Raw genomic sequence first — 26,118 nt, forward strand, 5'->3', positions numbered from 1 at the left:
TAGGCTGCAGGGCATGGAGTCGCGAAGAGTCAGACAGGACTGAGCGACTTCCTTTTCACTTTCTACTTTCATGCATTGGAGAGGAAATGGGAACCCACTCCAGCGTTCTTGCCTGGAGAATCCCAGGGATGGGGGAGCCTGGTGGGCTGCCGTCTTGGGGTCTCACAGAGTAGGACACAATGAAGCTGCTTAGCAGCAGCATGAGCATGCATGAAAAATCAGGCTTCCCTTGTGGCTCAGCTGGTAAAGAATCCAGCTACAAAGCAGGAGACATGGTTTCGACCCCTGGGTGGGAAGATCCCCTGGAGAAGGAAAAGGCTACCTACTCCAGTATTCTGGCCATGGGCTGTATAATCCATGTGGTCGCAAAGAGTCGGACATGACTGAGTGACTTTCACTACCACTACTATACCTGAAAATCAAGAAACTGATGCAGCCACTATTGAAAACAGTAAGCAGGTCTTTTATAATAATTATAATTATTTTTCCTTAAGGGTAATTGCTTTTCAGAGTTTTGTTGCTTTCTTTCAAACCTCAACATGAATCAGCCATATGTATACATATATTCCTTCCTTTTGAACTACCTGCCCATTATCTCCTTCCTTGGTATAGAGTTTTTTAATACTCTAAAAATACAGTTACTATATGATCCAACAATAACACTTCTGGGCATATATCCATTAAGATGAAAACTCCTATCAGAAAAGTGATATGCACAACAGTGTTTATAGTAGCACAATGTACAGTAGCAAAGACATGCAAACGACCTTAAGGCATTTAAATATGTGAGTGGATAAAGACAGATATATTATGCATACAATGGAATATTATCCATAAGAAAGAACGAAATAATGCTATTTTTTCCAACATGGATGGACCTAGAGATGATCATACTAAATAAGTCAGAGAAAGACAAGAGGAGCTTAGGTGGGTTCAGCTCACCTTGACACATCCTTTGGACCTCAGTTGATGGGAGATCTTCATCTTTTCGTCCTGGGTATCTAGACTCAGCTGTTCCAAGAATGATGCTAAAACTGAAACTCCAGTGCTCTAGAGCCTTCCCAGTCACCTTAGTAATTTTGAAGACTTGCAGTGGTCGACTTCAGAGCCCCTGAGTACCCCTATATATACCCTTCCCCAGGTGGCCACACCCTTACACTTTATGAGGTCAGCAAGCCACTTGCACAGCCAATGGAGGCCCTGGTGAGCCTTGACCTCACAAAGCCTCATCCTGACACCTCTAGGGGAGTATGGGGAGCAAGTCAGAAAGCGTTGACCTCTCCCGATTCTTTTAACCACACCCTCTAGCTTCCTAGAGTTTTGGGCCACCTTTAAAATTTCTTATTTTACATGTTCTTTGTCCAGAAGCTTAAAAGGGAAAATTTACATAATTTTTTTTGTAGTAAAACTCCTGCATGACTGAATAGAAAATAAACACGGAATTATAAAATGACAATTGAGAAATATTTGGAAGACAGCTGACAAATGACTCATTTACCTCATTTATGAAGAGTCCAAACTTAAAATAAGAAAAGATGAAAAACCCAATAGAAGAGAATTGTGAAATAAACAATAATTAAAAAAAAAAAAACATACAAATTACCCTCCCCCGAAAAAAGGAAAATTACCAAAAATCAGGAAGAAATGTCATACCTACCTGGTAATAAAATAAATGCAAACGAAAACAATAATGGATTATGATTTCTCACCATGAAAACTGCCAAAGTTCAATGACAAAGTTGAAATATACCAAATTTTTCCTCCAAATGGACGATGACAAATTGGAAAAGGAGTGTTTCAGCAGTGTTGTGAGCGCATAGTGTGACGCAACTTTCTGAAGGACAATATGACATTATCTAGTAAATTTATAAATACATAGAGCCACTTGGCAAGACCCTGTTTGGAATGTCCATTTCAGAAATATTTCTGCAATTTCACCTAGATTATATATCTAATGCTCATTGAAAAAATAATTTTTTCCCCCATCATCCTAGATAATTTCTTTGGTATACTTCCCCACACTGTCTTTCCCCATGCAACCCCTGTTCTCAGTTCTGTTATTGTAGATTACATCTGCTTCTTTTAGAACATCCTTTAAATGGAGCCTAGAGTATGTACACATATACACATGTAGTTGCTTAACAATGTTGTGTTACATTCTGCCGTACACAAATCACACTAGGTGTACAAGTGTATAAACATAACCTCTTTCATTTAATTTTCTTCTAAATTTAGGTCATCACAGAGCATGGAGGGCAGTTCCCTGTGCTACACAGATAGTTCCCATTAGTTATCAAGGCATTATTTTCAAAAATATGCAAATGGCTACGTAGCCCAGTATCAAAAACAAACAAACAAACAAAAAACACCTTCGTAACAAAACAGGCAGATCTAAATAGTCATTTCCCAAAAGAAATCATACAGATGATGAAAAAACACTTGAAAAGAGGCTACGTTCAGGTTAGACACTCAGTCGGGTCTGACTCTTTGCGACCCTATGGACTTCAGTACTCCAGGCCTCGCTGTCCATCACCAACTCCCGGAGTCTTCCAAACTTAGGTCCATTGAGGCAGTGAAGCCATTCAACTATCTCATCCACTGTCGTCCCCTTCTCTGTCTGCCCTCCATCTTTCCCAGCATCACGGTCTTTTCAAATGAGTCAGCTCTTCACATCAGGTGGCCAAAATATTGGAGTTTCAGCTTAAACATCAATCCTTCCAATGAACACCAGGACTGATCTCCTTTATAATGGACTGATTGGAACTCTCTGTAGCCCATGGGACTCTCAAGAGTCTTCTCCAACACCACAGTTCAAAATTATCACTTCTTCAGTGCTCAGCTTTCTTTACAGTTAAACTCTCACATCCATACAGGACTACTAGAAAAAAACATAGCCTTGACTAGATGGACCATCGTTGGCATAGTAATGTCTCTGCTTTTTAATAAGTTGTCTAGGTTGATCATAACTTTCCTTTCAAGGAGTAAGTGTCTTTTAATTTCATGGTTTCAGTCATCACCTGCAGTGATTTTCAAGCCCCCCAAAATAAAGTCAGCCACTGTTTCTGCCATTTCCCCATCTATTTGCCATAAAGTGATGAGACCATGATCTTCATTTTCTGAATGTTGAGCTTTAAGCCAACTTTTTCTCTCTTCTTCCACTTTCATCCAGAAGCTCTTTAATTCTTCTTCACTTTCTGCCTGCAGAAAGGGTGGTGTCGCCTGCATATGTGAGGTTATTGATATTTCTCCCAGCAAACTTGATTCCAGCTTGTGCTTCCTCCAGCACAGGTTTTCTCATGATGTACTCCACATATGAGTTAAATAAACACGACAACAATATACAACCTTGATGTGCTCCTTTCCCACTTTGGAACCAGTTTGCTGTTTCATGTCCAGTTTTCACTCTTGCTTCTTGAGCTGCATACAGATTTGTCAAGAGGCAGGTTAGGTAGTCTGGTATTTCCATCTCTTTGAGAATTTCCTACAGTTTATTGTTATTCACACACTCAAAGGCTTTGGCATAGTCAATAAAGAATAAATAGATGTTTTTCTGGAATTCTCTTGCTTTTTCACGATCTGACAGATGTTGGCAATTTGATCTCTTGTTCCTCTGCCTTTGTTGAAACCTCCTTGAACATCTGGAAGTTCATGGTTCACGTATAGCTGAAGCCTGGCTTGGAGAATTTTGAGCACTACTTTACTAGTGTGTGAGATGAGTGTAATTGTTCTGTAATTTGAGCGTTCTTTGACATTGCCTTTCTTTAGGATTGGAAGGAAAACTAATGTTTTCCAGTCCTGTGGCCACTGATGAGTTTTCCAGATTTACTGGCATATTGAGTGCAGAACTTTCCAGCAGCATCTTTGAGAATTTGAAATAGCTCAACTGGAATTCCATCACCTCCACTAGCTTTGTTTGTAGTGTGGCTTCCAAAGGCCCACTGGACTTCATATTCCTGGATGTCTGTCTCTAGGTGAGTGATCAGACCATTGTGATTAAATGGGTCTTGAAGATATTTTTGGTACAGTTCTCCTCTTAGTGTTTTCTGCTTCTGTTAGGTCCATATCATTTCTGTCGTTTATTGAGCCCATCTTTGCATGAAATGTTCCCTTGGTATCTCTAATTTTCTTGAAGAGATCTCTAGTCTTTTCCATTCTTTATTTCCTTCTATTTCTTTGCACTGATCACTGAGGAAGGCTTTCTTATCTCTACTTGCTATTCTTTGGAACTCTGCATTCAAATGGATATAGCTTTTCCTTCTTCCTTTGCTTTTGGCTTCTCTTCTTTTCACAGCTATTTGTAAGGCCTTCTCAGACAGCCATTTTACTTCTTTGCATTTCTTTTTCTTGTCTTGGGGATGGTCTTGGTTCCTGTCTCCTGTACAGTGTCATGAACCTCCATCCATAGTTCATCATCACTATTCATTAGAGAAATACAAATCAAAACTACAATGTGGTATTCCTTCACACCAGGCTGAAGAGATAGCAACTAAAATTCTACAAGCAATAATTCCTGGAGAGAATGTGGGAAAAAAGGGAACAATCTTGCACTGTTAGTGGGCATGTAAATTGGTACTGCTACTATGGTGAAGAGTATTGCTGCTCCTTTAAAAACTAAAACATATAATCACCTTATGACCTACTCCTGGACATTTTTTCTGGAAAAAACCTTAAAACCAAAAGATTGATGCACCCTAATGTTCATTACAGTATTATTTCCTGGAGGCACGACATGCAACATTTTTTAATTATAGAAAAAACGGAAAAAAGGAAAAAAAGAATAAAAAAAGTATAAAGCAAGCAGTCTCTAAAGATGTGGTCAAATTACTCAGTATTTGTAAAAGGAAAATCTTCAGTATAAGTAAACAAAGCAAGAACCACATATCAGAACCAAGTTATATGTTAAAATTCAAATAACAGAAAGTATTTTATAGTGAAAGAACTAACACACCCTGATATTTTATCTCTCCAGCTCAGGAACTCAGAATTACTTTTTTTTGTTTTTAAATAAATTTTATTTTATTTTACAATATTGTATTAGTTTTGCCAAATATCAAAATGAATCCGCCACAAGTATACCTGTGTTCCCCATCCTGAACCCTCCTCCCTCCTCCCTCCCCATACCCTCCCTCTGGGTTGTCCCAGTGCACCAGACCCAAGCATCCAGTATCATGCACTGAACCTGGACTAGCAACTCATTTCATACATGATATTATACATGTTTCAATGCCATTCTCCCAAATCTTCCCACCCTCTCCCTCTCCCACAGAGTCCATAAGACTGATCTATACATCAGTGTCTCTTTTGCTGTCTCGTACACAGGGTTATTGTTACCATGTTTCTAAATTCCATATATGTGTGTTAGTACACTGTATTGGTGTTTTTCTTTCTGGCTTACTTCACTCTGTATAATAGGTTCCAGTTTCATCCATCTCATTAGAACTGATTCAAATGTATTCTTTTTAATGGCTCAGTAATACTCCATTGTGTATATGTACCACAGCTTTCTTATCCATTCATCTGCTGATGGGCATCTAGGTTGCTTCCATGTCCTGGCTATTATAAACAGTGCTGCGATGAACATTGGGGTACATGTGTCTCTTTCCCTCTGGTTTCCTCAGTGTGTATGCTGAGCAGTGGGTTTGCTGGATCATAAGGCAGTTCTATTTCCAGTTGTTTAAGGAATATCCACACTGTTTTCCATAGTGGCTGTACTAGTTTGCATTCCAACCAACAGTGTAAGAGGGTTCCCTTTTCTCCACACCGTCTCCAGCATTTATTGCTTGTAGACTTTTGGATCACAGCCATTCTGAGTGGTGTGAAATGGTACCTCAGAGTGGTTTTGATTTGCATTTGTCTGATAATGAGTGATGTTGAGCATCTTTTCATGTGTTTGTTAGCCATCTGTATGTATTCTTTGGAGAAATGTCTATTTAAGGAACTCAGAATTCTGAGCGAGTAGTAAATGAGATCATGGGCGATTTCTTTCTTTCTTTCTTTTTTTTCTAGGAAAGTAACATTTTCTGTTATGATCATGTATGAATTTTTTAATAAAGTTATAAAGTATATTTTTTAATATGTGAATAATGCATCTGGATTTTATAAATTTCATTCATAAGCATTCTTCTATTTCTCCATGAGATGGCAGTATAACCACAGTAAATATTTCTTCATACACATTTATATATATGAGTGAATACATTCGGATTTTATAAATTACATTCATTATCATTTTTCTATTTCTGCTTGAGAGGGCATCGTATGCATCCGTTCAGTTCAGTTCAGTCGTTCAGTGGTGTCCGACTCTTTGGAACCCATGAATCGCAGCACGCCAGTCCTCCCTGTCCATCACCAACTCCCAGAGTTCGCTCAGACCCACGTCCATTGAGTCAGTGATGCCATTCAACCATCTCATCCTCTGTCGTCCCCTTCTCCTCCTGCCTCCCATCCCTCCCAGCATCAGAGTCTTTTCCAATGAGTCAATTCTTTGCATGAGGTGGCCAAAGTACTGGAGTTTCAGTTTTCACATCATTTCTTCCAAAGTAATCCCAGGGCTGGTCTCCTTCAGAATGGACTGTTTGGATCTCCTTGCAGTTCAAGGGACTCTCAAGAGTCTTCTCCAACACCAGAGTTCAAAAGCATCAATTCTTCGGCGCTCAGCTTTCTTCACAGTCCAACTCTCACATCCATACTTGACCACTGGAAAAACCATAGTCTTGACTAGATGGATTTTTGGTGGCAAAGTAATGTTTCTGCTTTTCAATATGCTATCTAGATTTGGTCATAACTTTTCTTCCAAGGAGTAAGCGTCTTTTAATTTCTTGGCTGCAGTCATCATTTGCAGTGATTTTGGAGCCACCAAAAATAAAGTCTGACACTGTTTCCACTGTTTCCCCATGTATTTCCCATGAAGTGATGGGACCGAATGACATGATCTTCATTTTCTGAATGTTGAGTTTTAAGCCAACTTTTTCCCTCTCCTCTGTCACCTTCATCAAGAGCATAGTAAACATTTATTCATACGCACATATACATATAAGAGTATACATCAACATTTTATGAATTACATTCATAAGTATTCTATGTCGAAACATAAGCACAATGAATATTTTTTCATACCCACATATACTCTGGAGAGTCTCTTGGATTGCAAGGAAATCAATTCAGTCAATCCTTAAGGGTATTACTGTTGGATATACACTGGAAGGACTGATGCTGAAACGTCAATACTTTGGCTACCTTATCTGAAGAACTGACTCATTGGAAAGGCCCCTGATGCTGAGAAAGATTGAAAGCAAGAGGAGAAGCAGACAACAGAGGATGAGATCATTGGTTCACATCACCCACTCGGTGCATCTGAGTTTAAGCAGGCTTGGGTAGTAGGTAATTGGACAGGGAAGCATGGCATGCCACAGTTCATGGAGTCGAAAAGAGTTGGACTCGACTGGGCAAATTAAGTGAAGTGACAGATACATATAAAATCCTTATACAGACTCAAAATGGACATACTATACCAAGAGTGATTTATAAGCACTTTTTAATAATATATTTTAGAAAATAACCATAGATGAATAGCTCTATGTATGGTTAAAAAGATACAGGAATATGTACAGTTACAACAATAAGGCCATTTGAGTCAACATGCAAGGTCTGAGAGCTGATCATACTAAATGAAGTGAGGCACACAGGGAAACATATATACCAAATAATATCATAATATCCAAATGTGGAATCTAAGATATGACACAAATGAACATATGTATGAATCAGAAAGACACTCATAGACATAGAGAATAGACTTACAGCTTCAGGGCAGAGAGAATTGGGGGAGAAATGGAGTAAGAGACTCGGGCTAAGAGATAGAAAACAAATTATATGGAATGGATTGACAAATTCCTACTCTAGAGCACAGAGGACTACATTCAGTATCCAATTATAAATCATAATGAAATGTGATTTAAAAAGGCATATATATATATATATATATATATATGTATATAAATCATATATATATAAATTATATATATATGTCTTCCCTGGCAGTCCAGAGGTTAAGACTGCAGATTTCCACTGCAAGGGATGCAGGTTCAAACCCTGGTCAGGGAACTAATTCCACTTGCTGCACAGTTAAGCCAAAAAAAAAAAAAAAAAACAAGAGAGAGAGATTAAATAAAAGAATGCGTGTGTGTGTATATATATATATGTATCTCCACACTCAACGTATACATATGTAAATATATGTCTATAACTGAATCACTTTGCTGTAAAGCAGAAATTAACACAAAATTATAAATGGACTATACTTCAGTTCAAAAGTAGCATGACTGAGGAAAGAAAAGATTGCTATATTTCATTGTGTGTAAAGTTAGTATCCAAAGAAAATTGCTGTATACAAACACGGCTGACTACTTAATGGCAGGCTTGCTGAGATACTTAAGGAGACACATATTGAAATGCACCAAGGAAAAAGATTGATTGTTGATTGGAAAGAGGGATGGACAAATGGATAGATAGGTGACAAAGAAAGTATGATAAATCGGTTACAAAACCAGGCTTCTATGTATGCTGTGTAAAAGAGACACACCTGAAACCAAGGGGCATATACAGAGTGAAAGTGAAGGGCTGAGAAAAGGTATTTCATGCAAAATGTGAGCAACAGGAATCAGGAGTAGCAATACTCATATCAGACAAAATAGACTTTGAAATAAAGGGTGTGGAAAGAGACAAAAAAAGGCCACTACATAATGGTCAAAGGATCAATCCAAGAAGAAGATATAACAATTATAAATATATATGCACCCAACATAGGAGCACTCAATACGTAAGGCAAATGCTAACAAGTATGAAAGGGGAAATTAAAAACAACACAATAATAGTGGGAGACCTTAAGACCCTACACACACCTATGGATAGATCAACCAAACAGAAAATTAGCAAGGAAACACAAACTTTAAGTGATACAATGTATCAGTTAGACCTAATTGATTTCAAAAGAACGTTTCACGCCAAAGCAATGAATTTCACCTTTTTCTCAAGTGCACATGGAACATTCTCCAGGATAGATCACATACTGGCCCACAAATCTAGCCTTGGTAAACTGAAAACAAAAATCAAGATCATTTCAAGCATCTCTTCTGATCACAAAGCAGTAAGATTGAATGTCAACTACAGGGGGAAAGAAACCATGACAAATAGAAACATATGGAGGGTAAACAACGTGCTTCTGAATGACCGACATATAACAGAAGAAATCAGAAATGAAATGCAAATATGCATAGAAACAAATGAAAATGAAAACACAACACATACAAATAGCTGTGAAAAGAAGAGAAGAGAAAAGCAAAGGAGAAAAGGAAAGATATAAACATCTGAATGCAGAGTTCCAAAGAAAAGCAAGAAGAGAAAAGAAAGCCTTTTTTCAGCGATCAATGCAAAGAAATAGAGGAAAATAACAGAATGGGAAAGACTAGGGATTTCTTCAAGAAAATAAGAGATACCAAAGGAACATTTCATGCAAACATTGGCTCGATAAAGGACACAAATGGTATGGACCTAACAGAAGCACAAGATATTAAGAAGAGATAGCAAGAATACACAGAAGAACTGTACAAAAAAGATCTTCATGACCCAGATAATCACGATGGTATGATCACTGACCTAGAGCCAGACACCCTGGAATGTGAAGTCAAGTGGGATTTAGAAAGCATCACTACGAACAAAGAGAGTGGAGGTGATGGAATTCCAGTTGAGCTATTCCAAATCCTGAAAGATGATGCTGTGAAAGTGCTGCAGTCAATATGCCAGCAAATTTGGAAAACTCAACAGTGGCCACAGGACTGGAAAAGGTGAGTTTTCATTCCAATCTGAAAGAAAGGCAATGCCAAGGAATGCTCAAACTACAGCAAAATTGCTTTCATCTCACACGCTAGTAAAATAATGCTCAAAATTCTCCAAGCCAGGCTTCAGTAATATGGGAACCATGAACATCCTGATGTTCAAGCTGGTTTTAGAAAAGGCAGAGGAACCAGAGACCAAATTGCCAACATCTGCTGGATCATGGAAAAAGCAAGAGAGTTCCAGAAAAACCTCTATTTCTGCTTTATTGACTATGCCAAAGCCTTTGACTGTGTGGATCACAATAAACTGTGGAAAATTCTGAGAGAGATGGGAATCCCAGACCACCTGATCTGCCTGTTGAGAAATTTGTATGCAGGTCAGGAAGCAACAGCTGGATCTGGACATGGAACAACTGACTGATTTTAAATAGAAAAAGGAAAAAAATAAATAGAAAAAGGAGAACGTCAAGGCTTTATATTGTCACCCTGTTTATTTAACTTCTATGCAGAGTAAATCATGAGAAACGATGGACTGGAAGAAACACAAGCTGGAATCAAGATTGCCGGGAGAAATATCAATAACCTCAGATATGCAGATGACACCACCCTTACGGCAGAAAGTGAAGAGGAACTCAAAAGCCTCTTGATGAAAGTGAAAGTGGAGAGTGAAAAGGTTGGCTTAAAGCTCAACATTCAGAAAACGAAGATCATGGCATCCGGTCCCATCACGTCATGGGAAATAGATAGGGAAACAGTGGAAACAATGTCAGACTTTATTTTTTGGGCTCCAAAATCACTGCAGATGGTTACTGCAGCCATCAAATTAAAAGACACTTACTCCTTGAAAGGAAAGTTATGACTAACCTAGAGAGCATATTCAAAAGCAGAGACATTCCTTTACCAAAAACATTCGTCTAGTCAAGGCTATGGTTTTTCCTGTGGTCATGTATGGATGTGAGAGTTGGACTGTGAAGAAGCCTGAGTGCCGAAGAATTGATGCTTTTGAACTGTGGTGTTGGAGAAGCCTCTTGAGAGTCCCTTGGACTGCAAGGAAATCCAACCAGTGCATTCTGAAAGAGATCAGCCCTTGGATTTCTTTGGAAGGAATGATGCTAAAGCTGAAGCTCAAGTACTTTGGCCACCTCATGCGAAGACTTGACTCATTGGAAAAGTCTCTGATACTGGGAGGGATTGGGGGCAGGAGGAGAAGGGGAAGACATAGGATGAGATGGCTGGATGGCATCACTGACTCCTTGGGCGTGAGTCTCAGTGAAATCCGGGAGTTGGTGATGGACAGGAAGACCTGGCATGCTGCGATTCATAGGGTCGCAAAGAGTTGGACATGTCTCAGCGACTGATCTGATCTGATCTGATCTGAAGGGAAAGGTTCATAGAAATACAAACTTACCCTAAGAAATAAGAGAAACCTCAAATAAATGACCTAACTTTACACCCAAATCAACTAGAAAAAGAAGAAGTGAAGAATCCCAGGGTTAGAAGAAGGAAAATGTAATAATAACAATTAGGTGGTATACTCGTTTTCACTATATTGATTCTTCCAATCCATGAACATGTTATATTTCTCCATCTATTAGTGTCCACTTTGATATGTTTCACCAGTGTTTTATAGTTTTCTATGTATAGGTCTTTAGTTTCTCTAGGTAGATACATTCCTAAGTATTTTATTCTTTCCATTGCAATGGTGAATGGAATTGTTTCCTTAATTTCTCTTTCTGTTTTCTCATTATTAGTGTATAGGAATGCAAGGGATTTCTGTGTGTTGATTTTATATCCTGCAACTTTACTGTAATCATTGATTAGTTCTAGTAATTTTCTGGTGGAGTCTTTAGAGTTTTCTATGTAGAGGATCATGTCATCTGCAAATAGTGAGAGTGTTACTTCTTCTTTTTAATTTGGATTCCTTTTATTTCTTTTTCTGCTGTGATTGCTGTGGCCAAAACTTGAAAAACTATGTTGAATAGTAATGGTGAAAGGGGGCACCCTTGTCTTGTTCCTGACTTTAGAGGAAATGCTTTCAATTTTTCACCATTGAGGATAATGTTTGCTGTGGTTTTGTCATATATAGCTTTTATTATGTTGAGGTATATTCCTTCTATTCCTTCTTTCTGGAGAGTTTTTATCATAAATGGATGTTGAATTTTGTCAAAGGCTTTCTCTGCATCTTTTGAGATAATCATATGGTTTTTATTTTTCAATTTGTTAATGTGGTGTATTATATTGATTGATTTGAGGATATTGAAGAATCCTTGCATCCCTGGGATAAAGCCCACTTGGTCATGGTGTATGATCTTTTTAATGTGTTGTTGGATTCTGATTGCTAGAATTTTGTTAAGGATTTTTGCATCTATGTTCATCAGTGATATTGGCCTGTAGTTTTCTTTTTTTGTGGGATCTTTGTCAGGTTTTGGTATTAGGGTGATGGTGGCCTCATAGAATGAGTTTGGAAGTTTACCTCCCTCTACAACTACCCAAAGCAACTTATAGATTCAATGCAATCCCTATCAAGCTACCAACGGTATTCTTCACAGAGCTAGATAAATAATTAAACAATTTGTATGGAAATACAAAAAAAAAAAAAAACTCAAGTACCCAAAGCTATCTTGAGAAAGAAGAATGGAACTGGAGGAATCAACCTACCTGACTTCAGGCTCTACTACAAAGCCACAGTTATCAAAACAGTATGGTTCTGGCACAAAGACAGAAATATAGATCAATGGAACAAAATAGAAAGCCCAGAGATAAATCCATGCATATATGGACACCGTATCTTTGACAAAGGAGTCTATAATATATAACGGATTAAAGACAATCTCTTTAACAAGTGGTGCTGGGAAATCTGGTCAACCACTTGTAAAAGAATGAAACTAGAACACTTCTAACACCATACACAAAAATAAACTCAAAATGGATTATAGATCTAAACATAAGACCAGAAACTATAAAACTCCTAGAGGAGAACGTAGGCAAAACACTCTCTGACATACATCACAGCAGGATCCTCTATGACCCACCTTCCAGAATATTGGAAATAAAAGCAAAAATAAACAAATGGGACCTAATTAAACTTAAAAGCTTCTGCACATCAAAGAAAACTATTAGCAAGGTGAAAAGGCAGCCTTCAGAATGGCAGAAAATAATAGCAAATGAAGCAACTGACAAACAACTAATCTCAAAAATATACAGCAACTCTTACAGCTCAACTCCAGAAAAATAAATGACCCAATCAAAAAATGGGCCAAAGAACTAAATAGACATTTCTCCAAAGAAGACATACAGATGGCTAACAAACACATGAAAAGATGCTCAACATCACTCATTATCAGAGAAATGCAAATCAAAACAACTATGACGTACCATTTCACACGACTCACAATGGCTGTGATTCAAAAGTTTACAAGCAATAAATGCTGGAGAGGGTGTGGAGAAAAGGGAACCCTCTTACACTGTTGCTGGGAATGCAAACTAGTACAGCCACTATGGAGAACAGTGTGGAGATTCCTTAAACAACTGGAAATAGAACTGTCTTATGATCCAGCAATCCCACTGCTAGGCATACACACCGAGGAAACCAGAATTGAAAGAGACACATGTACCCCAATGTTCATAGCAACACTGTTTATAATAACCAGGACATGGAAGCAACCTAGATGCCCATCAGCAGATGAATGGATAAGAAAGCTGTGGTACATATACACAATGGAGCATTACTCAGCCATTAAAAAGAATAAATTTGAATCAGTTTTAATGAGGTGGATGAAACTGGAGCCTATTATACAGAGTGAAGTAAGCCAGAAAGAAAAACACCAATACAGTGTACTAAAGCATATATATGAAATTTAGAAAGATGCTAACAATAACCCTGTGTATGAGACAGCAAAAGAGACACTAATATATAGAATAGTCTCATGGACTCTGTTTCAGAGAGAGAGGGTGGGAAGATTTGGGAGAATGGCATTGAAACATGTATAATATCATGTATGAAATGAGTTGCCAGTCCAGGTTCGATGCACGATACTGGATGCTTTGGGCTAGTGCACTGGGATGACCCAGAGGGATGGTATCGGGAGGGAGGAGCGAGGAGGGTTCAGGATGGGAAACACAGGTATACCTGTGGCGGATTCATTTTGATATTTGGCAAAACTAATACAATTTGTAAAGTTTAAAATAAAATAAAATTAAAAAAAAAAACAATTAGGGCAGAAATACATGAAAAAAAGCAAAGGAAACTATAGCAAAACTCAGCAAAATAAACGCTGGTTCTTTGAGACGATAAACAAAATAGACAATCCATTAGCAAAACTCATCAAGAAAGAAAGGGGAGATAATCAAATCAACAAAATTTGAAAGGAAAATGGATTAATCACAGCAGACAACACAGAAGTACAAAGGATCATAAAAGACTACTATCAGCAGCTATAGGACAATAAAATGGACAACTTGGAAGAAATGAACAAATTCCTAGAAAAGTATAACAATCCAAAACTGAACCAGGAAGAAATAGATAATCCCAACATACCCATCACAAGCATGGAAAGCAAAACTGTAATCAAAAATCTTCCATCGAACAAAAATGAAGCTCAGGACCAGATGACTTATTCACCCTCATGGTTACCCTGGACAGCTGGAGAGAACAAGAGAGGGAGCACAGAAAGCCACTTGTTTGGGGAAGAGCGTGAAGATGGATAGGAACGATAGTTTCAGGAAAAGTGTGACCAGAGAAGGGCTATGTGCCAGGCCAGTAGAGGGCAGGGGGTCTTATGGGGCGGTGTCAATGGGCAAGAGGAGCTTGGATGGGTGCAACTCACTTTGACACTTTTGTGGACCTCAGTTGACAGGAGGTCTTCATCTTTTCCTCCTGGTTGCCTGACGTCAGCTGTTCCATAAGTGCTCTAGAGCCTTGTGGCTTCTGAGTCTCTTTAGTCATTTTGAAGACTCCCAGTGGTCTGCTCCAGAGCCCCTGAGCACACCTCTATATACCCCTCCCTAGGGTCCACAGCATTATGCTTTATGAGATCAGCAACTCACTTCCCCAGCCAATGGTGGCCCTGGCTGAGAATTGACATCACAAAGCGCAATCCTGATACCTCTAGGTTAGAATAGGGGGCAACTCAGATGATTTGATGGGGGGGGCGGGGAATGCATCATTTTTAATGGCCCTTAGGAGCCCTCCAAACTCACCTGTCATCCTCATCTCTCTAAGTCAACTCTGTTGTGTCACAAGGCAGGGAGCATGTGTCTCCTCCAAACCTTGACCCACAGCCACAGTACCGAGGCTTTGATTCTGTTCTCTCCCACATTTCACCATCATCTAGATTGTAATATCTTGCCTAAAGTACCTCCATGATAATTAGGCTGTATTGAAGTGTCTGTGGAAATGAGAATCATCCCACTTTCCTCCTACAGTTCAGTTCAGTCTCTCAGTCGTGTCTGACTCTTTGAGAGGTGGTCTTAAAGCACTTTCAAGACCATTTAATTCTGGGCCACCTCCCAGAAGCTTTTTCCATCCCACCTCCTTTGCTCTAGATTCCATTCAGACACTGCTGTCTTCAGACTGTGAGACTGCACTGAATACACTTGCCCTTTCTCCACATGGAGCTGTCTTGCTTCAAGTCTTGGACTCATGGTCACCTCACTATGTGTAAAAAAAATGGTTCCCCAAAGACGTGCACATGAATGTTCATAGTCAAAAAGTTGAGATGAACAAGATGGCAGAGTGGTAGTTGCAGGAGGAATACACCTCTCTCCTTGGACACATCAGGAATACATCTTCAGACACAGAAGTGCTTGCAGAACACCAGCTGAGAGCTGACAGGAGTACCTGACCAGTGGAAAAGAATGTATAGAACCACAAAACTTGGTAGGATGAAGGAACTAGGGGGAAAAACAGGAGTGTTAATAGGTCTGAACCTGCCCTTGGTGGGTGGGAGAATTGAAGTAGGTTTCCACTCCCCACATTGGAGTAATTGTTTGGATCAGAGGAGAAACAGTTAAGGCTGAGAATGAATCAGCTGATCTGTGGCAGCCTACACCAATACATACAATGTATGACATAGCAGAATCCATTGGTTTTTGTCCCCTTAAGAGTGTAGCATTCGTTAAACATTTGAAAATCCATCAGGATAAAGCAACTTACTAAAGAACTGAAAATGATGACACAGTAGGGTCATCTCGATAAATGCTGAAAAATAATTTGATAAAATCTAATATCCCTGGGTTGGGAAGATTCCCTGAAGTAGGGATTGGCTACCCACTTCAGTATTCTTAGGCTTTTCTGGCAGCTCAGCTCTTAAAGAAAGTGCCTGGCATCTCAGAGATCTGGGTCCATCCTTGGGTTGGGAAGATCCCCTGGAGGAGAGCATGGCAACCCATTCCAGTATTCTGGCCTGGAGAATCCCCAAGGCCAGAGGAGCCTGTTCGGCCTACACTTCATGGGGTTGCAAAAAGCTGGACACAACTCTGTGACTGAGCACTTTCTGTATAAAATATTTTAGCAAACTAGAAATAGAAGTAGAAATAGAAATAGAATTGGAGGAGGCAATGGCACCCCACTCCAGTACTTTTGCCTAGAAAATCCCATGGATGGAGGAGCCTGGTAGGCTGCAGTCCCTGGGGTCGCTAAGAGTCAGACACGACTGAGTGACTTCACTTTCACTTTTCACTTTCATGCATTGGAGAAGGAAATGGCAACCCACTCCAGTGTTCTTGCCTGGAAAATCCCAGGGACTGGAAGCCTGGTGGGCTGCCGTCTATGGGGTCACACAGAGTTGGACAGGACTGAAGCGACTTAGCAGCAGCAGAAATAGAAGACTTCCTCAACCTTATGAAAGTACTACACTATCACTAACATCACACTTTATGGTAGAACACTGAGTGTTTTACTTCTAAAATCACAATCAACAGAAAGATGTCCACTCTCATTATATTGAATTTCTGTCCGTGAAGTCATATTAGGAAATGATTGAAAAGCTATCCAGTTTGGAAAAGAAGAATAAAGCTGTTTTTATCTGTTGGTGACATCTATGTAGAATATCCAATGAAATCTACAGGAACAGAATACCTAAAACTAAGAATTAATTTAAGCAATGTCACAAGATATACAGATGATATATAAAATTTAATTAATTGCTTTTCTATATAGTAGGCCAATTTAAAATTAAAATAAAAAATAATAACAGTCACATTGAAGTCAGAAAAACTTAAGAATCAGACAGAATATATGAAACACACCAATGCAAAAATGGACAAAAGATTTGAACAGGAAATTCACTAGATAATGATATACAGATGGCAAGTAAGCATGCAGGGCACACCGAAAGTATGGCTCTCATGAGAGACAGAGAAGAACAAGTGTGATGAGGAAGTGAAAATATTTGAACATTCATGCACTGCTTATGGGAATACAAAATAGTACACCATGGTGGAAAACAGTTTGGAAGTTCCTTCAAAAGTTAAACATTGGGTTACCATATGTCCCAGCAATCCCTTTCTTAGGTTTATACCAGCAAGTATGAAAAAAAAAAAAAAAAAAAAACCAAAGAAGTGCACATGAATGTTCATAACAGTCTTATTTCTAGTAGTCCAAACGTTGAGATGAACAAAATGGCAGAACAGTAGCTGGAATTGTAGTACATTTCACTCCACGGATACATCAAGGACACACCTTCAGACACAGAAGTGTGTGCAGAACATCAACTGAGAGCTGACAGGAGTACCTGACCAGAGGAAAATAATAAATAGAACCACAAAACTCGGTAGGGTGAAGGAACTAGGGGTGGGGGGAACAGGAATATTAACAGGCCTGGACCTGCCCTCGGTGGGTGGGAGAACTCTAAGTCGGTGTCCGACCCCCACCTGGGGTCAACTGTCTGGATCAGAGGAGAACTATTTTAGGCTGAGAGTGAAACAGTTCATCTGTGGTAGCCTAAATGGAATGAGAATCAGACAGTCCTTGCCACAGTCATACACACCCCAGACAGGGACACAGGTCCCATAGAAGGGACAGCAGTTGGGATCTGGATTTTGCAGATTGTGGAGCAATCCCAGGGGAAGGGCTGCTATTGACTGCAGAGAGACGGACTGATGGGATGTGAGGAAGGAGATCGGGTTGGAAATGCTTGTGGAGGAACACCAGGCCCCATGGAAGCAAGGGGATCCTACTGGGTCAATCATAGTGGGTGGAGCCCTCACCATAGTCTCTTTCTCCCCATACACCAGCATAGGCAGCTGAACAATAGAGAGGCTGGCCAATCAAGTGCCTGACTTACTGATCTGCAGACTAGGACCCCACCCAGGGGCCCCATCTATGTGCCTGATGCTCCAAACAACAGAGAAGTACCCCAGGCAAGGGAGCCCTCTAAGTGCCTGAAAGAGTGGAGCTATGGAGGAAGAGTGGCAAAAGAGGCCTCCTTATCACCAGCTACAAGAGGCTGGTGAAAAGACTCTGATAGGGTCAAAACTTCTGCGGCAGAGGAGGTCATTGTCCCTGCACAGTTATCGCTACCACGGTCCCCAGAAATCAAGAAGCTATGCCAAGTTCATGCTCAATGCTCGCTGGGGCGGAGCTGCTACAGGCCAAAAAAGTCTTGTGTCTATGGATACCTGGTCACTTCGGTTCAGTTCAGTTCAGATCAGTTCAGTTCAGTCGCTCATTCCTGTCCCACTCTTCGCGACCCCATGAATCGCAGCACGCCAGGACTCCCTGCCCATCACCACCTCCCGGAGTTCACCCAGATCCACGTCCATAGAGTCAGTGACGGCATCCAGCCATCTCATGCTCTGCTGTCCCCTTCTCCTTCTGCCCCCAATTCCTCCCAGCATCAGAGTCTTTTCCAATGAGTCAACTCTTCTCAAGAGGTGGCCAAAGTACTGGAGTTACAGCTTCAGCATCATTCCCCCAAAGAAATCCCAGGGCTCAATTGCTTCAGAATGGACTGGTTGGATCTCCTTGCAGTCCAAGGGACTCTCAAGAGTCTTCTCCAACACCACAGTTCAAAAGCATCAATCCTTAGGCGCTCAGCCTTCTTCACAGTCCAACTCTCACATCCATACATGACCGCAGGAAAACCCATAGCCTTGACTAGACGGACCTTTGTTGGCAAAGTAATGTCTTTGCTTTTGAATATGCTATCTATATTGGTCATAACTTTCCTTCCAAGGAGTAAGTGTCTTTTAATTTCATGGCTGCAGTCACCATCTGCAGTGATTTTGGAGCCCCCCAAAATAAAGCCTGACACTGTATCCATTGTTTCCCCATCTATTTCCCATGAGGTGATGGGACCGGATGCCATGAACTTCGTTTTCTGAATGTTGAGCTTGAAGCCAACTTTTTCACTCTCCACTTTCACCTTCCTCAGGAGGCTTTTTAGTTCCTCTTCACTTTGTGCCATAGGGCGGTGTCATCTGCGTATCTGAGGTTACTGATATTTCTCCCAGCAATCTTGATTCCCCCTTGTGTGTCTTCCAGTCCAGGGTTTCTCATGATGTACTCTGCATAGAAGTTACATAAGCAGGGTGATAATATACAGCTTTGACGTACTGCTTTTCCTAATTGGAACCAGTCTGTTGTTCCACGTCCAGTTCTAACTGTTGCTTACTGACCTTCATAGAGGTTTCTCAAGAGGCAGGTCAGGTGGCCTGGTATTCCCATCTCTTTCAGAATTTTCCACAGTTTATTGTGATCCACACAGTCAAATGCTTTGGCATAGTCAATAAAGCAGGAATGGAGGTTTTTCAGGAACTCTCTTGCTTTTTCCATGATCCAGCAGATGTTGGCAATTTGATCTCTGGTTCCTCTGCCTTTTCTAAAACCAGCTGGAACATCAGGAAGTTCACAGTTCACGTATTGCTGAAGCCTGGCCTGGAGAATTTTGAGCATTACTTTACTAGCATGTGAGGTGAGTGTAACTGTGCAGTACTTTGAGTATTCTTTGGCATTGCCTTTCTTTGGGATTTGAATGAAAACTGACCGTTCCAGTCCTGTGGACACAGGCTGAGTTTTCCAAATTTGCTGGCATATTGAGTGCAATAGTTTCACAGCATCATCTTTCAGGATCTGAAATAGCTCAACTGGAATTTCATCACTTCCTCTAGCTTTGTTCGTAGTGCTGCTTTCTAAGGCCCACTTGATTTCACATTCCAGGATGTCTGGCTCTAGGTCGGTGATCACATCATCGTGATTATCTGGATCATGAAGATGTTGATTGTTTAGTTCTTCTGTGTATTCTTGTCATCTCTTCTTAGTATCTTCTGCTTCTGTTAGGTCCATGCCATTTCTGTCCTTTATCGAGCCCATCTTTGCATGAAATGTCCCTTTGGTATCTCTAATTTTCTTGAAGAGATCTCTAGTCTTTCCCATTCTGTTGTTTTCCTCTATTTCTTTGCATTGATCACTGAGGAAGGCTTTCTTATCTCTTCCTGCTATTCTTTGGAACTCTGCATTCAGATGCGTATATCTTTCCTTTTCTCCTTTGCTTTTCCCTTCTCTTCTTTTCACAGCGATTTCTAAGGGGTCCCCAGACAGCCATTTTGCTTTTTTGCATTTCTTGTCCATGGAGATTGTCTTGATCCCTGTCTCCTGTACAATGGCATGAGCCTCATTCCATAGTTCATCAGGCACTCTATCTAACAGGTCTAGGCTCATAAATCTGTTTCTCACTTTCACTGTATAATCATAAGGGATTTGATTTAGGTCATACCTGAATGGTCTAGTGGTTTGCCCTACTTTCTTCAATTTCAGTCTGAATTTGGTAATAAGGAGTTCATGATCTGAGTCACAGTCAGCTCCGGGTCTTGTTCTTGTTGACTGTATAGAGCTTCTCCATCTTTGGCTGCAAAGAATATAATCAATCTGATTTCGGTGTTGACCATATGGTGATGTCCATGTGTAAAGTCTTCTCTTGTGTTGTTGGAAAAGGGTCTTTGCTATGACCAGTGCATTTTCTTGGCAAAACTCTATTAGTCTTTGCCCTGCTGCATTCCGTATTCCAAGGCCAAATTTGCCTGTTACTGCAGGTGTTTCTTGACTTCCTATTTTTGCATTCCAGTCCCCTACAATGAAAAGGACACCTTTTTTGGGTATAGTTCCATAAGGACTTGTAGGTCTTCATAGAACCGTTCATCTTCAGCTTCTTCAGCATTACTGGTTGGGGTCTAGACTTGGATTACTGTAATATTGAATGGTTTGCCTTGGAAACGAACAGAGATCATTCTGTCGTTTTTGAGATTGCATCCAAGTACTGCATTTCGGAATCTTTTGTTGACCATGATGGCTACTCCATTTCTTCTGGGGGATTCCTGCCTGCAGTAGTAGATATAATGCTCATCTGAATTAAATTCACCCATTCCAGTCCATTTTAGTTCGCTGATTCCTAGAATGTCTACATTCACTCTTGCCATCTCTTGTTTGACCACTTCCAATTTGCCTTGATTCATGGACCTGACATTCCAGGTTCCTATGCAATATTGCTCTTTACAGCATCAGACCTTGCTTCTGTCACCAGTCACAACTGCAACTGGGTATTGTTTTTGCTTTGGCTCCATCCCTTCATTCTTTCTGGAGTTATTTCTCCACTGATATCCAGTAGCATATTGGGTCCCTACTGACCTGGGGAGTTCCCCTTTCAGTATCCTATCATTTTGCCTTTTGATACTGTTCATGGGGTTTTCAAGGCAAGAATACTGAAGTGGATTGCCATTCCCTTCTCCAGCGGACCACCTTCTGTCAGATCTCTCCACCATGACCCGCCCGTCTTGGGTTGCCCCAGGGGCATGGCTTAGTTTCTTTGAGTTAGACAAGGCTGTGGTCCTAGTGTGATTAGATGGACTAGTTTTTTTGTGAGTATGGTTTCAGTGTGTCTGCCTTCTGATGCCCTCTTACAACACATACCAACTTACTTGGATTTCTCTTACCTTGGATGTGGGGTATCACTTCACGGCTGCTCCATTAAAGCGCAGCCACTGCTCCTTAACTTGGAAGAGGGGTATTTCCTCACTGCCGCCCTTAGTGTCCAACTGCTTGTGACATTGTAGACTGTGGCTTGCCAGGCTTCTTTCTCAGGGAAGGGGCTTCTACATGCAAAAATTCTGGTACATATGGGCCAGTACTGGTTGACATACCCTTCTAGAGCACTATATGTCCTGCTGCCCTAGCCACCAACTCCTCTGAGTCCCTGATGCAGCCAGAACCACTATGACCCAAGCAGTTGCATCTCCACATCTGGCCCCCTCACAGGGGCAAACCCAAGTCCTCCAGGACACTCTCAAGAGCAAACCCCAGTGGATGATTCACATTCAGAAGTGGGAATAAAACCACAATTGCAACCCAGGGGCAGTGTTGTTAAGGAAGAAGACCCAAAACCTTCCTACCACCTGTACAAGCTGCAGATTAAATCCACATAGCTGTGAAAAGAAGAGAAGAGAAAAGCAAAGGAGAAAAGGAAAGATATAAGCATCTGAATGCAGAGTTCCAAGGAAGAGCAAGAAGAGATAAGAAAGCCTTCCTCAGGGAGCAATGCATGGAAAAGGAGGAAAACAACAGAATGGGAAAGACTAGAGATCACTTCAAGAAAATTAGAGATATCAAGGGGGGATTTCATGCAAAGATGGGCTCGATAAAGGACGGAAATGGTATCGACCTAACAGAAGCAGAAAACATTAAGAAGAGATGGCAAGAATACACAGAAGAACTGTACAAAAAAGATATTCACGACCCAGATAATCACGATGGTGTGGTCACTGAACTAGAGCCACACCTTGTGGAATATAAAGTCAAGTGGGGCTTAGAAAGCAGCATTACGAACAAAGCTAGTGGAGGTGATGGAATTCCAGTTGAGCTATTTCAAATCTCAAAGGATGATGCTGTGAAAGTGCTGCACTCAATATGCCAGCAAATTTGGAAAACTCAGCAGTGGCCACAGGACTGGAAAAGGTGAGTTTTCATTCCAATCCCAAAGAAAGGCAATGCCAAAGAATGCTCAAACTACCTCAGAATTGCACACACCTCACACACTAGTAAGGTAATGCTCAAAATTCTCCAAGCCAGGCTTCAGCAATACATGAACTATGAACTTCCTGATGTTCAAGCTGGTTTTAGAAAAGGCAGAGGAACCAGAGACCAAATTGCCAACATCTGCTGGATCATGGAAAAGCAAGAGAGTTCCCGAAAAACCTCTATTTCTGCTTTATTGCCTATGCCACAGCCTTTGCCTGTGTGGATCACAATAAACTGTGGAAAATTCTGAAAGAGATGGGAATACCAGACCGCCTGACCTGCCTCTTGAGAAATCTGTATGCAGGTCAGGAAGCCACAGTTAAAACTGGATATGGAACAACAGACTGGTTCCAATTAGGAAAAGGAGTACGTCAAGGCTGTATGTTCTCACCCTGCTGATTTAAATTCTATGCAGAGTACATCATGAGAAACCCTGGACTGGAAGAAACACAAGATGGAAAGAAGATTGCCGGGAGAAATGTCAATAGCCTCATATAGGCAGATGACACCACCCTTATGGCAGAAAGTGAAGAGGAACTGAAAAGTCTCTTGATGAAATGAAAGTGGAGAGTGAAAATTAAGATCATGGCATCCGGTCCCATGTACTTCATGGGAAATAGATGGGGAAACAGTGGAAAGAGTGTCAGATTTCCCCCCCCCCCCCCGCTCTGGGGGGTGGGGCGGGGCGGTGTTGGTGGGGCAGGGCTCCAAAATCACTGCAGATGATGACTGCAGGTATGAAATTAAAAGACACTTACTTCTTGGAAGGAAAATTATGACCAACCTAGATAGCATATTCAAAAGCAGAGACATTACTTTGCCAACAAAGGTCCGTCTAGTCAAAGCTATGGTTTTTCCTGTGGTCATGTATAGATGTGAGAGTTGGACGGTGAGGAAGGCTGAACACTGAAGAATTCATGCTTTTGAACTGTGGTGTTGGAGAAGACTCTTGAGAGTCCCATGGACTCCAAGGAGATCCAACCAGTCCATTCTGAAAGAGATCAGCCCTGGGATTTCTTTGGAAGGAATGATGCTAAAGCTGAAACTCCAGTACTTTGGCCCCCTCATGCAAAGAGTTGACTCATTGGAAAAGACCCTGATGCTGGGAGGGATTCGGGGCAGGAGAAGGGGACGACAGAGGATGAGATGGCTGGATGGCATCACTGACTCGATGGACGTGAGTCTGAGTGAACTCCGGGAGTTGGTGATGGACTGGAGGCCTGGCGTGCTGCGATTCATGGGGTCGCGAAGAGTCGGACACGACTGAACGACTGAACTGAACTGAATAATATATAAAAAGACACTGATAACTGCCACAAAAGGAAACGTCCTAGTTCCGATAGTTGTGAACATTGGAGACAAAAAAACGTATAGGAGTAGGACCGGATTAGAATGAGCTCCCCCCAAATCAGGTTCAGAGTTCAGCACAGTTTTGGAGGGCATCCTAGGGAGGTGAGGTGGACTGGCAATTTTAGCGGGTGAAAGGACTCTGAGAGCAATGACTAAAGAAAAACCTGTATTATTCTCATGTTTTGACTTGCTCTGTAGATTCTTTAGGATTTTTGTTTGTGTGGTTGGTTTCAATTCCTTCCCCTCGCCCACGGTGTAGTTGCCAATTTCATTGGCACTATGAAATCTAATGAAGCTTTTGAGCCTTATTTTTCTTCGGTCACATTTGTATTGCTGTTATAAATCTCTGTCTCTATATACAGCTTTTGAAATTCTGTGGAGTTTCCTTTTCTCTCTCTCTCTCTCTTTTTCGTTTTTTACCTATTATTATTTTTTCTACATTTATTATTTGTTTACTTTTCCTACTGTTCTTTTCCCCTTGCAGTTAATCTTTAATGTATATAAATCTTTTCAGTTCAGTTCAGTTCAGTGGCTCAGTTGTGCCCGACTCCTTGTGACCCCATGAACCACAGCACGCCAGGCCTCCCTGTCCATCACGAACCCCCGGAGTCCAACCAAACCCATATCCATCGAGCTGATGATGCCATCCAACCATCTCATCCTCTGTTGTTCGCTTCTCCTCCTGCTCTCAATCTTTCCCAGCATCAGGGCCTTTTCCAAAGAGTCAGCTCTTCGCATCAGGTGGCCAAAGTATAGGAATTTCAGCTTCAACATCAGTCCTTCCAATGAACACCCAGGACTGAACTCCCTTAGAATGGACTGGTTGGATTTACTTGCAGTCCAAGGGACTCTCAAGAGTCATCTGTATCTCTATTTAACTCTGCATATGTATTTTTTCCTTTCTTTCCTTTTCTCTCAATATATTTGTTAGTTTTATTTTCATTTTTTTATTCTCCAATTGGCACCTTGCTCTAGTTTTGTTTCCCAGTTTGTGCTTCAGGTGGTTCTATTCTGGTATGTATGTGTATATATATATAATTTTTTTTCCTTTGTTCACCAGGTCAATCAATCTATTGTACTTAATTTTGCTGGAATGTTTTTATTTTGCTGGTGGGTGTATATGTACATGTGTCTATTCAGTCATACTTTTTACTCTTGTGATAAACCTCTGCTTCTACATTGGATTTTTACAGTTCTTTGGAGGATTCCTTGTTTTCCCATTTATTTTTGATTTTTTAATTATTTTCTATTTTTATTGTTTTAAATTTTAGTTTTTTAAACCTATTATATTTATTCCATTGTTTGCCTTTCCTCTGTTCTTGTCCCCTTGCAGTTAAACTTTAAACAAACCTTGTTCATCTACCTCTATTGAAACTTCCATATCTATTCTTTCTTTCTTTTCTTTCCTTCCTTTCCTCTCAACATTTTGTTAGTTTTATTTTCAGTGCTTTCATTCCCACTTGGGACTTTGCTTTAGATTTCTTTTCCAGCTTGTGCACTCGTTAGTTTTGTGCTTAACTGGTAGATACCATTTTTGGTTTCCGTTGTTTGCTAGGTCAGTCTATTGTAGTTTATTTTTGTTGAACTGTTTGGATTTTGCTGATGGTTGTATATGTGTATATTCCCATATATTGGAATATATGTGTATATTCCTTTATTTTAATTATTATTTGTGTGACAGTGTAACTGCCATTTGTCAGGGGTTCCCCTTTGGTTTCTCTTTTTTTTTTTTTTTTGATATTTATTTTAATCTAAATTAATGCCATAACAAACCACCTGTTGTAACGGTGTTCCTGGTCAATGATCCAGCCCCGAGCATTTGGAGTGGGAGCACTGACTCCAAGACCCTATACAACCGGAGAACTCCTAACCTTAGGGAGTATCAATTACTGAGAACTCACTCACGCAAACTAAACCACTTGAATA

This window comes from Bos taurus, chromosome Y, assembly GCF_002263795.3.
Source record: "Bos taurus isolate L1 Dominette 01449 registration number 42190680 breed Hereford chromosome Y, ARS-UCD2.0, whole genome shotgun sequence".
NCBI classification, from domain to species: domain Eukaryota; kingdom Metazoa; phylum Chordata; class Mammalia; order Artiodactyla; family Bovidae; genus Bos; species Bos taurus.